Below are 12971 nucleotides of genomic sequence, written 5' to 3'. Positions count from 1 at the left end.
CCTAAGAAGTTGGAAGTAGGGTGTTATGAAGGCCTGCACCTCTTGCAAGTAAAGAGACAAAGAGCAGTTAATTAATCCTTTGCCTGCATTTCCATAGCTGAGAAACATGAACATCCACATTGCCCCCTTGTTGGGCGTGGGGTGAGAAATGATTCACAGACTCATTTCCACTGTGTCGTCAGTTAGGAGCATCAGACCACCTGTTTCTATTGCTCCAGGTTCTTCCAGCCTCTTCTTCATGTGTTTGTTTTTGGTCCAGACTCACAGGCTTGAGAAGTGCCCCAAGCTACATGCCACACTAAAGAAGGATCAGACTCCCTGATTTGCTGTGGACAGCTTTGAGGTGGTTGTGATGTTGTAGTTGATACCTCCTTAATGCAGAGAAGAATGGGTGCCTGCTCCCAGGTCTGTGGCTCTCCAACCTGCCCATTCTGAATTAGGATTCCAGGACTCAGGCCCACCTCAATGCACAGATCAACTGATTTTCATCAAGAACAAAACTGTTGGTGCCCTCAAGACCCCATTGGCCCAGGTGGGACTCTCGCTTTTCCTCCCGGCTGGACCAGAAGAAAGACAGGACAAGACAGCTCATTATTTGGGGAACTTAGGGACCAGAGGTCTTCATGTGCTTCAGGGTGGGGGAAAGAAAGAGCCACAGAGAATTAGCATCCAGAAAAACAAGATCCTCACTTGTTCCCATGACTTTCTATCCCCAGGGCTCTGTGACTGGAGGATGTGTGCAGTCTCAACAGCTGGATACCTTTGTGCTACAATGGCTATAGGGACAGTGCCAAGTCAGGGTGTAACCATGAGCAATAGTGATTCTCACAATGATTTTCATCATCCCCAGACCCCAGTTCCATCAGGAATGAGTAAACATCCATGAAAGAGCAGCTCTCATGCATGAATGCTGAGTCCAAGTACTCTTGTTCAGCTGAGATCAGAAGACGAGGCTGGATGGACTGATTCTTCCAGAACATTTCCAAGTGGGAGACAGCACAGCCACCCCAAACTTTGTGTTAGGAACTCTCTGTTGCCAGTTTTTCTCAATGATCACAGTTCTCCATCATAAATCACAACAAAACACAGCATGACTGGCCACCTTCTAGAAACAGTAAGGGCCTTTCTATCCAGAGGCAGTATTATTGCTTGTGAGCCACTCAAAATCTGGTCCTGAGACTCTGAACTTAACTGTCCTTGCTGAAACTGTGGTTAGCAAACACCTTTCCTGCCCCTTCCCATGAGCTCTCTGAGCCCTGGCTTTCTCCGCATCATCTGGTTTCCTGGGGAGGAGCCACTCTGTCTACCTTCCAGCTCTTCCTATTGTCTCCAGCTCCGCCCTAGCCCTAGAAGCACATACAGGAGCCCAACTGAATGTGGAATGTTTTCCAAGAGAGAGTTTCAAAAAGACCCACAATGGGCCGCACCCAGCCTGATGGGGGCACCTCTGGCTCTCTAGATTGCAAAGGCTCCTTGGCCTCACTTCCCACTGGAACCCACTGCACAGTAAACCGCAAGAACAGGCCACAGATCATTATACTTGAAGGTAAGGGAACCTTGGACTCTGTGGTAGAAAAGCTTTGCTTGGCCTCCAGAGCTCATCCATTATTCACGACAGCGACAATAATAACTTCTACCGGCTTTTCATCTCCAAACCACAGCACAGATAGACTGTTTAACTTCAACTTGAGTTTCCCTTTTTTTTTTTTCATCAAGTTTGCTCCACCTCCAGAGTCCTCTACTGTGTGGCAAGACCTGTGCTGTATATGCACTGGGCTCCTACACAAGACTAGATCCAGCCTAAACTGTCTGCAGAGTGAGGACGCCAAAATGCATGAAGGAGAAGCTTTGTTCTCTGTATTTTCTCTTTATTTTCCTGGGAAGAAGCACGGTTTGTTTACATAACTGAAAAGCAAGCTTCATTCTCCCTACACCTTAAAATTAAAAAACAAAAACAAAAACAAAAAACTGTCAATAACGAGTCTACAAAGACTATATGCACAACATAGAGTTCTAAAGTACATGGTATACAAGCAGCCTTATATGAATTTAATTCTCCCCAGAGCCCATCATTCTTCCCACCAAATACACCCTGTGAATGGTCAGCTCCTCACAACTAGCCAACTCAAGTCTACACATCTGGCTGGGAGCAGCCTTGGCTCAGGCTTGGAGCCTTTCATCCATAGCTGTCTTTCCAGCTTTCCAACTTGGGACAGAAAAACAGACAGACAGTGCTTTAGGTCAGGAAGAAGGCAGGCTAGGATGCTGGGGGCATGGGATGCAGGTGGGGAGGTGGGGAGGGTTGGGATATATGTGGAATGGATAGGAAGATGGGACACATGTGGGATTGAGGTGAGAGTGGAGGGCAGGTTGGGTAGAGGATAGGTAGGGTGCAGGTGGGATGGACAGGAAGGTGGGATGGAGAGGAGAATGGGATGCAGGTGGGACAGTGGAAAGTGTGAGATGCAGATAGATAATCCAGGACCTGAGAAGCCTGTGGAGACTCAACAGTAGGCAGGACCTAGGATGGTAAATGGCTTAGAAATGGGGTCAGGAGTAGGGCATCTCTCTTCTTCCCTTTTCTTACCCAGTGGAGATGGCACAGCTGAGAATCAGGAAAGATGGCTTGGCTCTTTACCTGTCCAGCCCAGGGGGAGCTGGCAGTGGCTGCTGCTGTGTGTGCTTGTCAGTGCAAACTGGGCACTGGGAGACGGCTCTGGGCAGATGGCATCTTGACATAAGGTGTTCTGGAGACCTGCAAAATATTTATTATGCTTCCATCCTGCTTCAGTCAGGATCACACACACACACACACACACACACACACACACACACACACACACACACACACAATGCTGATGACATGAATGTAGAAGCTAAACTGTCATCTCTGGATGACTCATCTTAATTATACCTGTAATAACCCTACTTCCTGATGAGGCCACATTCATAGGTAGAGAATTAAGACTTGGATATATTTGAGAGTGGGTGGCAATTCAACACTATTAGGAATTTAACAGAACTCCAGTCTCCCCAATAGATTCCAGGGGCCTATCACAAAGGTCAGAGGCAAAAACCTCAGCCAGGTGACCTTCCCTAGGGATGAGGGGAGAGTTTAGTCTGCTAAGCACTGCAATAAAAGACAAGAGCTGGGCTCTGGTGGGAGAGGGAGTTGAGGATAAAGACGAGGGTGGAATGGACTGAGACTGGTTATTCTGCCTGCTGGAACAGGAAACTACCAAACCATTGCATAGGACTGGATAGTGGAAATAAAAGTCACCACGTGCCCAATAAGAAGAAACAGTCACCCAATCATCTGGTAGCAGTACTACCATAGGTACAGAACTGCAACCAATTCTGTGGTTGCAAAGGCTATGCAGAAATGCAGCCTGCAGGGAAGGCAGGTGAAGTTGTGTGCTCACTGCAGCAGAGGCTGTGGCTGCATTATCATCATGTGACCCATGAACAGTCACAGAGACTGATGTGAACAGCATACCTTAAAGGGGTTGTCCTAAGGCCAATGGTGAGTCCTCTGTGTTGTTCTTCTATATTGATGAGTGTTTTTCACGATTGGACCCTCAGATGTAATGGCGGCACAATAGACGGCCCCTTCCTGCTCCACCCTTTCTGTGACCAAGCCCGTAGCCATCCTTGTGGAAATGAAAGAAGTCCTGATTAAGGACTTGTTTCTCCTTCGGTGTCAGCAAGAAATCATTGGACAGTTGTTCCTAAGAGCTCTGAAAAGTGGACACAAGTGGAGCTCCAGACACCCCATTCAGAATACCCACAGGAAAACTTACAGCATTGAATTTCTCAAGTGTTCGCTGAAGAGAGGGATGTCAGGGACATTGTGTCTGATTGATTGTCTCTACCAGTCCAGGATGTCCAAGTCAAGCTGGTGCCCTGCCCCCCCTGCCCACAGGAGGACCCAGGAAAAGAAGGAGGCCTCACTATCCTCCCCCTGCACAGCGACAGACACACACATCCCTCTAATTCTCCAAGTCTAATACTGCCCATGCCCTAGTCACCTGTGCCAGGAACTGCGAACTGAAGAACAGTTTGATTTTATCCTGAGTCTGTTCCTGGGAGTGATAAGTGTGTGGTGTGGGTGCAGTGGCATCTGTGGGGAGGGGGGCGGGGAGGCTGCACCATCTGGAAGAAAACGGCTGCTCTTCTCCTTGCTGATCAGCCCAGATACCTCTGTCAGGGCTTGAATATTATCAGAAATACTATTTCCTGTAACATTAGACACATCTTTACCTTCAGATTTGTTTAAAGAGACATTTGTTTTACATGACGTCCCAAAGTTCCTGGTGTGGGTGACACTTCAATGCCTTCAAGTTTGAGAATCTAGAGTCACAGCAAATTCACCAGAGACAAAACACGGTGGTGATGGGTGCTGCTGTTCTAGGGGGTAGCAGGCACCAAGCATCGCCTCTAGAGTCCAGAGCAGAGCTCTGTAATGGGGAGGGGGAGGGGTGGTTGTAGGGAGGGATCTTCGGAAAAGGCCACATGCACATGTAGCCACACTGCAGCATCATCCTGTATGAGCAGTCTGGGTTATGCCTACCTGAAGCTGCAATTGTTGCTAAACTGTCAAGGAAAAAAATCACCCCATGACAGCAGCCTGGATTGCACACTTGTCAGGAAAGTAACCTGTTCACATGATGTGGTAGTTTGAATGTAATTAGTACCCATAAGCTCATAGGGAGTGGCATTATTAGAAGGTGTGGCTTTGTTGAAATAGGTGTGGCCTTGTTGGAGGAAGTGTGTCCCTGTGGGGGTGGGCTTTGAGGCCTTATATATGCTCAAGTCATGCCTAGTATCTCAGATCATTTCTTGTTGCCTGTAGGTCAAGATATAGTGCTCTCAGCTCCTTCTCCAGTACCATATCTGCCTGCATTCTACCATGTTGCACCAAGATGATAATGGAATAAACCTCTGAAAATGTAAGCCACACCAATTAAATGTTTTTCCTTTATAAGAGTTGCCATGGTTATGGTGTCTCTTTACAGCAATAGAACCCTAACTAATATAGAAGTTGGTACTAGGAGTAGGATATTGCTGTAATAGGCCAGACCATGTCCACAGCTCCAGTCCCAAGTTCATCATGTGACTCTTTTGTTATGATCTGGCTGCTTGGATAAGAATTTTTTTTGTGGGGGGGGGGTTTGAGACAAGGTTTCTCTGTAGCTTTGGAGCCTGTCCTAGACTAGCTCTGTAGACCAGGCTGGCCTTGAACTCACAGAGATCCACCTGCCTCTGTCTCCCAAGTGTTGGGATTACAGGCGTGTGCCACCACCGCCTGGCTAAGATTTTTTTAAGAGGAAAAGAAATGTATCTGTCATTAGCTGTGAGTGAAGTCCTGTATACATGTCCCTTTTCTCTGAATTAATAAATCACAGATTAGTTCTGTGCAGCTTCTGTCTATCATTCTATGTGAACAAACTTAGCAAGTTTAGCCTGGTGCCTACAGACACTTCTTGTAGGGTCTTTCTATTTGGTCTTCTCTCCCATGATTCACTATACACAACAGAAGTCACTGTGTAGATCTGCTGAAGTGCTGAAAAGAAGAAGAAGAAGAAGAAGAAGAAGAAGAAGAAGAAGAAGAAGAAGAAGAAGAAAAAGAAGAAGAAGAAGAAAAAAGAAGAAGAAGAAGAAGAAGAAGAAGAAGAAGAAAAAAAAGAAGAAGAAGAAGAAGAAGAAGAAGAAGAAGAAGAAGAAGAAGAAGAAGAAAGAATGAAACAAAAACAAAAACCATGGTCTGCCATAAGGAGAGGGCTTTAGTAGGTAAAGTGTTTGCTGTGAAAGCATAAGGTCTGGAGTTTGGATTCTCAACACTTACATAAAAGGCCAGGTGTGGCAGTATCTGTAATCCCAATGCTGGGAGATGGAGAAAGGCAGATCCAGCTTACTGGTCTCCCAGTGTAGCTGAAACAGCACATTCTTGGTTCAGTGAGTGTGATGGTTCATCTCAGTTGTCAACTTGATAAACTCTAGCGTCATCCAGGAGATGGGTCTCTGGCTATTCACAGAGAAGATTGTTTTGATTAGGTTAATTGAAGTGAGAAGATCTGCCCACTGTGGGTGGCACCATTCCCTGGGCTAAGCTCCTAGACTACGAAAAGAAGAATGATCTGAGTACCAATATTCATCATGTATATACTGTCATCATTTGCAACCATCTGGTTTAAGTGACATCTGGCTCATTCTCCTCATGACATTTTCAAGATAAACTTTTATCTTGTGGTATAAGTCATTCTTTCCTATCTATTAACTTACATGCCATCATGCTAATTACCAGATTAACACACACATCTGCCTGTTGACAGGCAACCATGCTATTTCTCATTTTGTTGTGAAAATAGCCCCTGTGGCTGACTCACAGTGATGCCTGCACAGTTTTTCTTCCTTCTGGGTGAGGCTGCAGCAATATGTAGTAAGCAAATGTTTTAACTTATAAGGCACCACCCACATGCCTTCCAGAAAGCCTCCACATCAGAATCATATTGCAAGCTAACCCCAGACTGTCCTCTCACAGCTGCGAGGACAAGCCTGAGTTTTACAGATGGGCTGTGGCTTGCTGTCTGGCACCCAGGCAGAGGCTGCTATACTAAAAGAGTGTCTTGCATGCTGGCCCACTGTCTTCCTGGGAGTGTGGGAGGAAGTGTGCTGAACAAGTCAACTTAAAGCTTAGCAGTGTGTCAGGAATCTCCACCCTCCCTTATTTCTTGTTCGTTTCTATCTTTCTGTTTATGGGACTGACTCTAACAAAGAACTCTCTAGAAAGACTCAGAAGTCCATCTATAGAGGAATCAAAGTGTGCATCTCACTCCCAGGGCTCAGGTGCATGAGAGATACATTCCATTTGTTTGTTTGTGGATTTCAATGTACTTTCTATTTCAGGCTCCCATTCTTTCAAGGTAGATGAAACACAATTTCAGTCAGCTTGACCTTCCCTTGGACCTCAGGTGACATATCAGATTGACTGGATATGGGGATCATAGTCACTGATCCTCACAGCCTTCTGTCACAGCAGCAGCTGCTCCTGAGCATGTGAAAATCACTGTGGAGTGGCTGGCTGCTTCCACACAGGCTTCATAAGTCCTGTCTTCTCCAGCCCTTTCTAGCCATGTATAACACCCCAACGAGCTACAGGTTCTAAGTATCTGAGACTCATTTATGCCTCTTTCTTGGATCCCAAACACCTGCTTCCACACACACACTAGGCTCTGTCCATTCCAGGGGTGTGTGGCAGGGTTGACAGCACCCCCATTTCCTCCCAGGGCCCACCAGCAGTGAACCTCCAGAAACCTGGCTCTAACTCTTCCTGGGCTCTCTATGCTTTGATTCCTTTCTGGACCCACCCTTGAGAAACACACACACACACACACACACACACACACACACACACACACACACTCCACAAGCATGTACATACACCTTCTCACATACCAACCTGAAGGACGACTTCAACAAAACCACTGGCAATCACCATCACAAATGCATACTGGCTGTTTTCCCAATAGCTTTCATGAACATTAACACATGTGCCTGCAACTTTGCTGCACAGCAAAACTTAGCAGCCATGCATCTGTGGGATGTACAGCTGGGAAAACAAAATATTCAAGTGATAACAATGTCCTTTGACACAGAAAAGAAACAAGAACCTTGGGCTCCCCATTTTCCCACTCACGTGATCTGAGGAGGAAAAAGTATTCCCCACAGATTGCAAATTCAGAAAACCACTTCCTCAAGGGAGGGCCCATAATGACTTCAATGGAAGGTGGACATTGATTTTAATTAGTTGGTTATTTGATCTTGCAACATCAGTGATCAAGGATCTCAAAGAGGAATTAACTGTGCTTAAGTCTGAGGCTCCTCAGAACCTGGCAGTGTTCTATCTCATTAGCATTAGACTTCCAGCCAACTAAATATACAAGATAAGTGTCACAGGAAGGTAATGTTAATGTAGCCCATAGTCCAGGTGTGAAAGGCCATGATACCATGGAGCCTCAGAAGAAAGAAAATCTCACTGAAATACCCACTCAGAGGAGTGCTGGTCCTAGATGTGTTTGGTCATTGTACACTTTTAGATTCTAATGTTCTGCCAGTTACATGAATAAACACTTGTTAGACTTGATGGTTCATGGATTTCTTAGGCAGCTACTGTCAAGACACAAGACTTCTTTATCCTGAGTGAGGTAACTCAGGCCCCCAAAGACAAATATTGCATGTTTTCTCTTATATTTGGACACTAGCCTTTAAGCTTTTGACAAGTGTGCTACAATCTGAATAACCACAGAGGTTAGGTTTGGTATTTAGTAATGGACATGGGGGGAGTAGATGGTCTCCCAGAGAAGGGAAAATAGAACATATTGATATGGAGATGGAGAGACAAAGGGAAACCTAGAATTGAAGAATTAAATGGGGAGGGGAATAGGAGAGAGGATAAAATTAGGAATTAAGAAAACTAATATGGGGAAGAAAAACTAACAATAAAGGGATTTTGAAAATTCATGGAAACCTACTATTGTAGAAGCCTTCTAAAATATATACATATTTGAATTTATATGGTGTCATCATATAAGTGGAGAGATAATGTCCCAACTAGACATCTTCTGCCACCGAAATAAAGCCTCTAGAGGAATAGGTTACATCTTATTGAGTCACTGGCAAAGGGGATCCCATTGACTCCCCTAGACATCACAGGCTATTAGTTGCTTTCAACAGTCTGATAGCAAGTTCCTGTTGCTACTGAATGCAACACTGACTTAGGCCATCAAACACAGAGAAATCAAGCTAGTGTCAAATTAGAAGCTTCACCCCTAGTGACTAGCATTCATGATGCTAACAGGTACTCTGCATGCTACCAGAGGAGAAAGGTTAATCCACAGTATCACCCAGCCACAAACCCTGAAACCTCCAACAGCAACCTGCCTGTGGGATATACTGGGGCAATAGAGGCACAAATGGTGTGGGAGTAACCAACCACTTTTTAAAATGAGATGGAACCCATACCTAACACTGCTAAAGTGGCCATGAACCTGAGACCACATAGGTCACAGGCCTAGGGTAGCATCACTATCACCTAATACTAATATTCTGCTGAAGTAATATAGCAATAAAATGAATCCTAATGACATTCTGCTATACCCATAAATTAATGACTCACTCAACCATCAGAAAAGCTGCTTTTGCAGTATTTGGGCATTATCACAGCAACCCACAACTGGACAATATGCAGAGTGTGAGAGGATTTGGAGCACATAGTCGTGAATATGCAGTCTTCATTAAGCTCTCCACCACTCAAGGCTCAGGGACCTATGTGGAAGAGCATAAGAGCCAGAGGTAGTGGATGAGTCCAAGGAAACAGTGTCTTCCAGACACAACAGGACAGATGCACCACGTATGAACTCACAGAGACTACGGTAGCATGCACAGACCAGCATAGGTTCAAGCCAGACAGGATCCATGCACTGAGAGGGGGAGGTAGAAACAAAGTCCCGCCCCTAACCAAGAAGCTATTTGCATTTGGTAACTGCTGGGAGGAGGATAGTCAGTTTTCTCCAATGGAGTGTCACTGGGTATATCAACCACATTCCTGGGTGATTCCCATTCCTAGGAGTAGTTGGTCAACACAGAATTGATTCCATGGGATTTATTTGGGGGGTGCCTTTTGTTTCATTTCGTTTGGGCATTTTTTCTTTTTGTTTGTTTTCATTTTTGAGGTTTCATGGGATTTTTAAGGGAGAGAGAGAGAGAGAGAAATAAAGTTGGATGAGTAGGGAGATGGGGAAGATCTGGAGGTAGCTGAAGGGAAAACATGATCAAAACATATTATATGAAAAATACTTTTTTGAATAAAAGAAAAGAGATTTTTAAAAAAAGACAACTAGCTAAACTCCCCTATCACCAAAAGTAACTTAATAAAATATTTTAGTGAAACGTTTTTCTGAGATGGAAGGGAGCCTGATGTCATTATCTAGCCTGTAAAGACCCTTGGTCCCCACCTCCTCCAACCTTGAACTTCTGACCCTCCTCTTCTAACTTCCTGAGGACGGGATTGTACTGGACTCCTCCTTATCTATGGCATACAGTTATCACAGCAGTTGGACCTGTTTCCTCAATGCAGGGTGACCCTTCTGTGATTTAAAGATGCAAAAAATTTCAGGACACTTGAGAAAAAAGGCCGTGGAAGGATGTATGGCGGGTTCATTGATAAACCCTAATGTGGTTGTCAATCCATTGCAGATATTGTAGTAGTGAACAAAGGCACTCATCTCTACAAACTTGGGGGGAAATGGAGACTAGAACTCTGCCTACTGAAATTATCTCCAGTCTCTCCCCAAATAATAATATTTCAGAGGTTTTTAAGAAATTTAGTATCTCAGGAAGTGACACTTTAGTGCTGATTGTTCACACTGAAGAAGAGGGGTAAACAAATACATCAAGGATACCTAATATCTCACATGGAAGGCCAGCAGGTGCCTTTGGAAAATCTTCCCGAAATAACAAAGCTCTCAGAAGCCAAAGACATATACAAACTGTCACCACAAGAAGAGAGAATTGGGGGCATTATGGGATGGTATCATTTGTAGAATGTCAACAAGGGATGCTTTATTAGATGTTCAAAATATCAACAGAAAATCTTGGAGTTAGTCACTAGCTTTTCTTTCCTGGTTCTAAAATTAACATATTCATCACAAAAAAGGGGGAATGAAGCCACTACCAGCCCTATTTTTTTTTCACTTCTTAAAGATGACCTCTGCCACTGACTTTGTCATTGTCTTCTAGTCTTCTGTTGGTATTTCAAAACATTTTATTTTCATAAATAAAAGGATATTTTATTGAGAAAAAAAGACACAAGACTTACCTAGTCTCTCATTTGGGTTCAACCATGTTGTTGTTGTTGTTGTTGTTGTTGTTGTTATTACTATTATTATCTGTATTTTTATCTGTACAAATAAAAAGTTAGTTAAGTACCTTGTAATTTATAACTGGAATGAGTGTCCAATACGTATGGCTCAATGGGACTTGAATCTCTTCTCTAAGACCCACCATGTGGCAGCTCACCATTGAAGAGACAAGTGTGCAATGCAGAAAATCCTTCCAATAGGCAGCTTCCCCTGAAGCACGGATTTAAAGGAGACTGTGGTGGCAGACTGTGAGCTGCAAAGCAATAAAGCACTGGCAAATTTTAGTTCACAAATTGCCCCTAATTGTCACCACTGGGGGAGTTTGTTAGTGTGCCCTTCATCCTTTGAAGAATGCAATAGGGAGAGAAGAAAGTCAAACAAGGAAGTCCGAATGTTTTACATCCCCCAGCATCACTATCTTTGGAGTGGACAAAGCCTTTGATTGTCTTTGAGCAGCCGTGGAAAACTCAGCCACAAGCTCAGACATTGCTAAGGGGCTGCAGTGGTCAAGCATTCCTCTGCCACTCACTTTAAAATCTGAAGGTTTCACCAGACATCCAAAAGGACTCTGTTGTAGGTATCTAGGAGGAAAGAAAGGATTGAGATTTGGTTTTTAAGTATTAGCTATCTGAGATTTTTGAAATGCTTTTGGTATTTCCTTCATCATGGAGTTAGGTGGGTTGACACATTCGCCTCTCAAAGGCAAGGTATCCTAAAATGCTGGTTTACTGACAAGCCCATGGAAGATGATGAGCAAGTCCAAGGTTCTCTACCCACCCTCACTTGGCATCTGTCTCTTAATTCTCTGCTGTGTGCACTCCAAGGATTTCCCTTTGGTCAGTCAGTGCCACTGTGTCCCAGGAAATCTTGCTCCCTGGATTACCTGAACAGAATGCTGTGCAAACTGCCCACCACCTGCTTGTGGAATATCAAGAGTTATGTGTGGCCCCACCAGCCAGGCACTCGTAGGAATGCTGTGTGCTCAAAGCTGTGCTAGGCAATCTCTTATCAGTGAGGACATGATGACATGCCTCATGCCCAGGGTGGTCACAGGGAAAGGAGACTCTAAGACCTTTCAGAGAGCAAGTACGTGGGGGAAGGACTAAGGGCTCCTTCTGACACCACATCTGTGTCTCAACTCCCCTGGACACTTGTCCTGGGTCATTTATGCTATTTTAGAATTGAGTGAAAAAGTTGATTGCATTCTGTCTCACGAACTCAGATAGAAAGATGTTTTAAATCTATAGATATCTTTAAATTACATGTGTACTTTCTGTGTGCACACGAGGCTAGCGACACCAAGCCCCACCCTCATCTTCTGGATTTGCTGGGAACTGATGTACCAAATGGTCGAAAGGCTGAACATTTATTTGGCCCATTTCCAAGAATAACCTGTGCTGTCCTTGAGAAGACAAGATACACGTGGTGAGCAAACAATTGCCCTGAGGAAGATGGCCAGGGCCCCCTTGTATGCAGGTCCACTACTTCCCAGAGGGGCATGTAGTCCCAGAGCCTGTACTGTCAGTGCCTCAAGGACACTCCAGTTCAGGCATGAGGACCTCAAGCCTGGAAGAACCTAGTGCCTCATCCTTGGCCAACTGTCCCTGACCAGTCTCTGTTGGATAAATCTCCTTCATCTCTGAGATCCAGTTCCCTTTTTTCTAGCCTTTGTTGGAAAATTACTTTGATTTCCCCCAAGTCATAGATTATTGGGGTCAAGGCCAAACATTTTAACAAACCCGCTCAGAATATCCATTAATTCAAATCAGATGCCAGTCGACTTCAGGGCTGCCAGATAAAACAGCAGCTACCCTGTGTGTGTGTGTGCACCTCCTGCAATGTTTGGGACATGCCGAAAAATGTGTCTACCATTTCTCTAAAATTTGCACTCAACTGGAAGGCTTGGAGTTTTTCTTTGCTAACTCTGGCAACCTTACCTGGGCTGAATCCAGCCTGCTGCCTGTTTTTGTAAATAAAGTTTTATTGGCACACAGCCACACACATTCATTTACATATCATCTGAAACTGTTTTCACACCAGGACACTTGAGTG

The 12971-nt window shown here is 44.6% G+C and overlaps 1 pseudogene; it reads left to right on the top strand.

Moving 5' to 3' along the window:
* Window positions 1-1416: 1416 nt before the first annotated feature.
* LOC118579497 lies at window positions 1417-10662 on the top strand (annotated as a pseudogene).
* The last annotated feature ends 2309 nt before the right edge of the window (window positions 10663-12971 follow it).

Source organism: Onychomys torridus, chromosome 3, assembly GCF_903995425.1.
Source record: "Onychomys torridus chromosome 3, mOncTor1.1, whole genome shotgun sequence".
NCBI lineage: Eukaryota > Metazoa > Chordata > Mammalia > Rodentia > Cricetidae > Onychomys > Onychomys torridus.
This window is presented reverse-complemented; position numbering and strand designations above follow the sequence as displayed.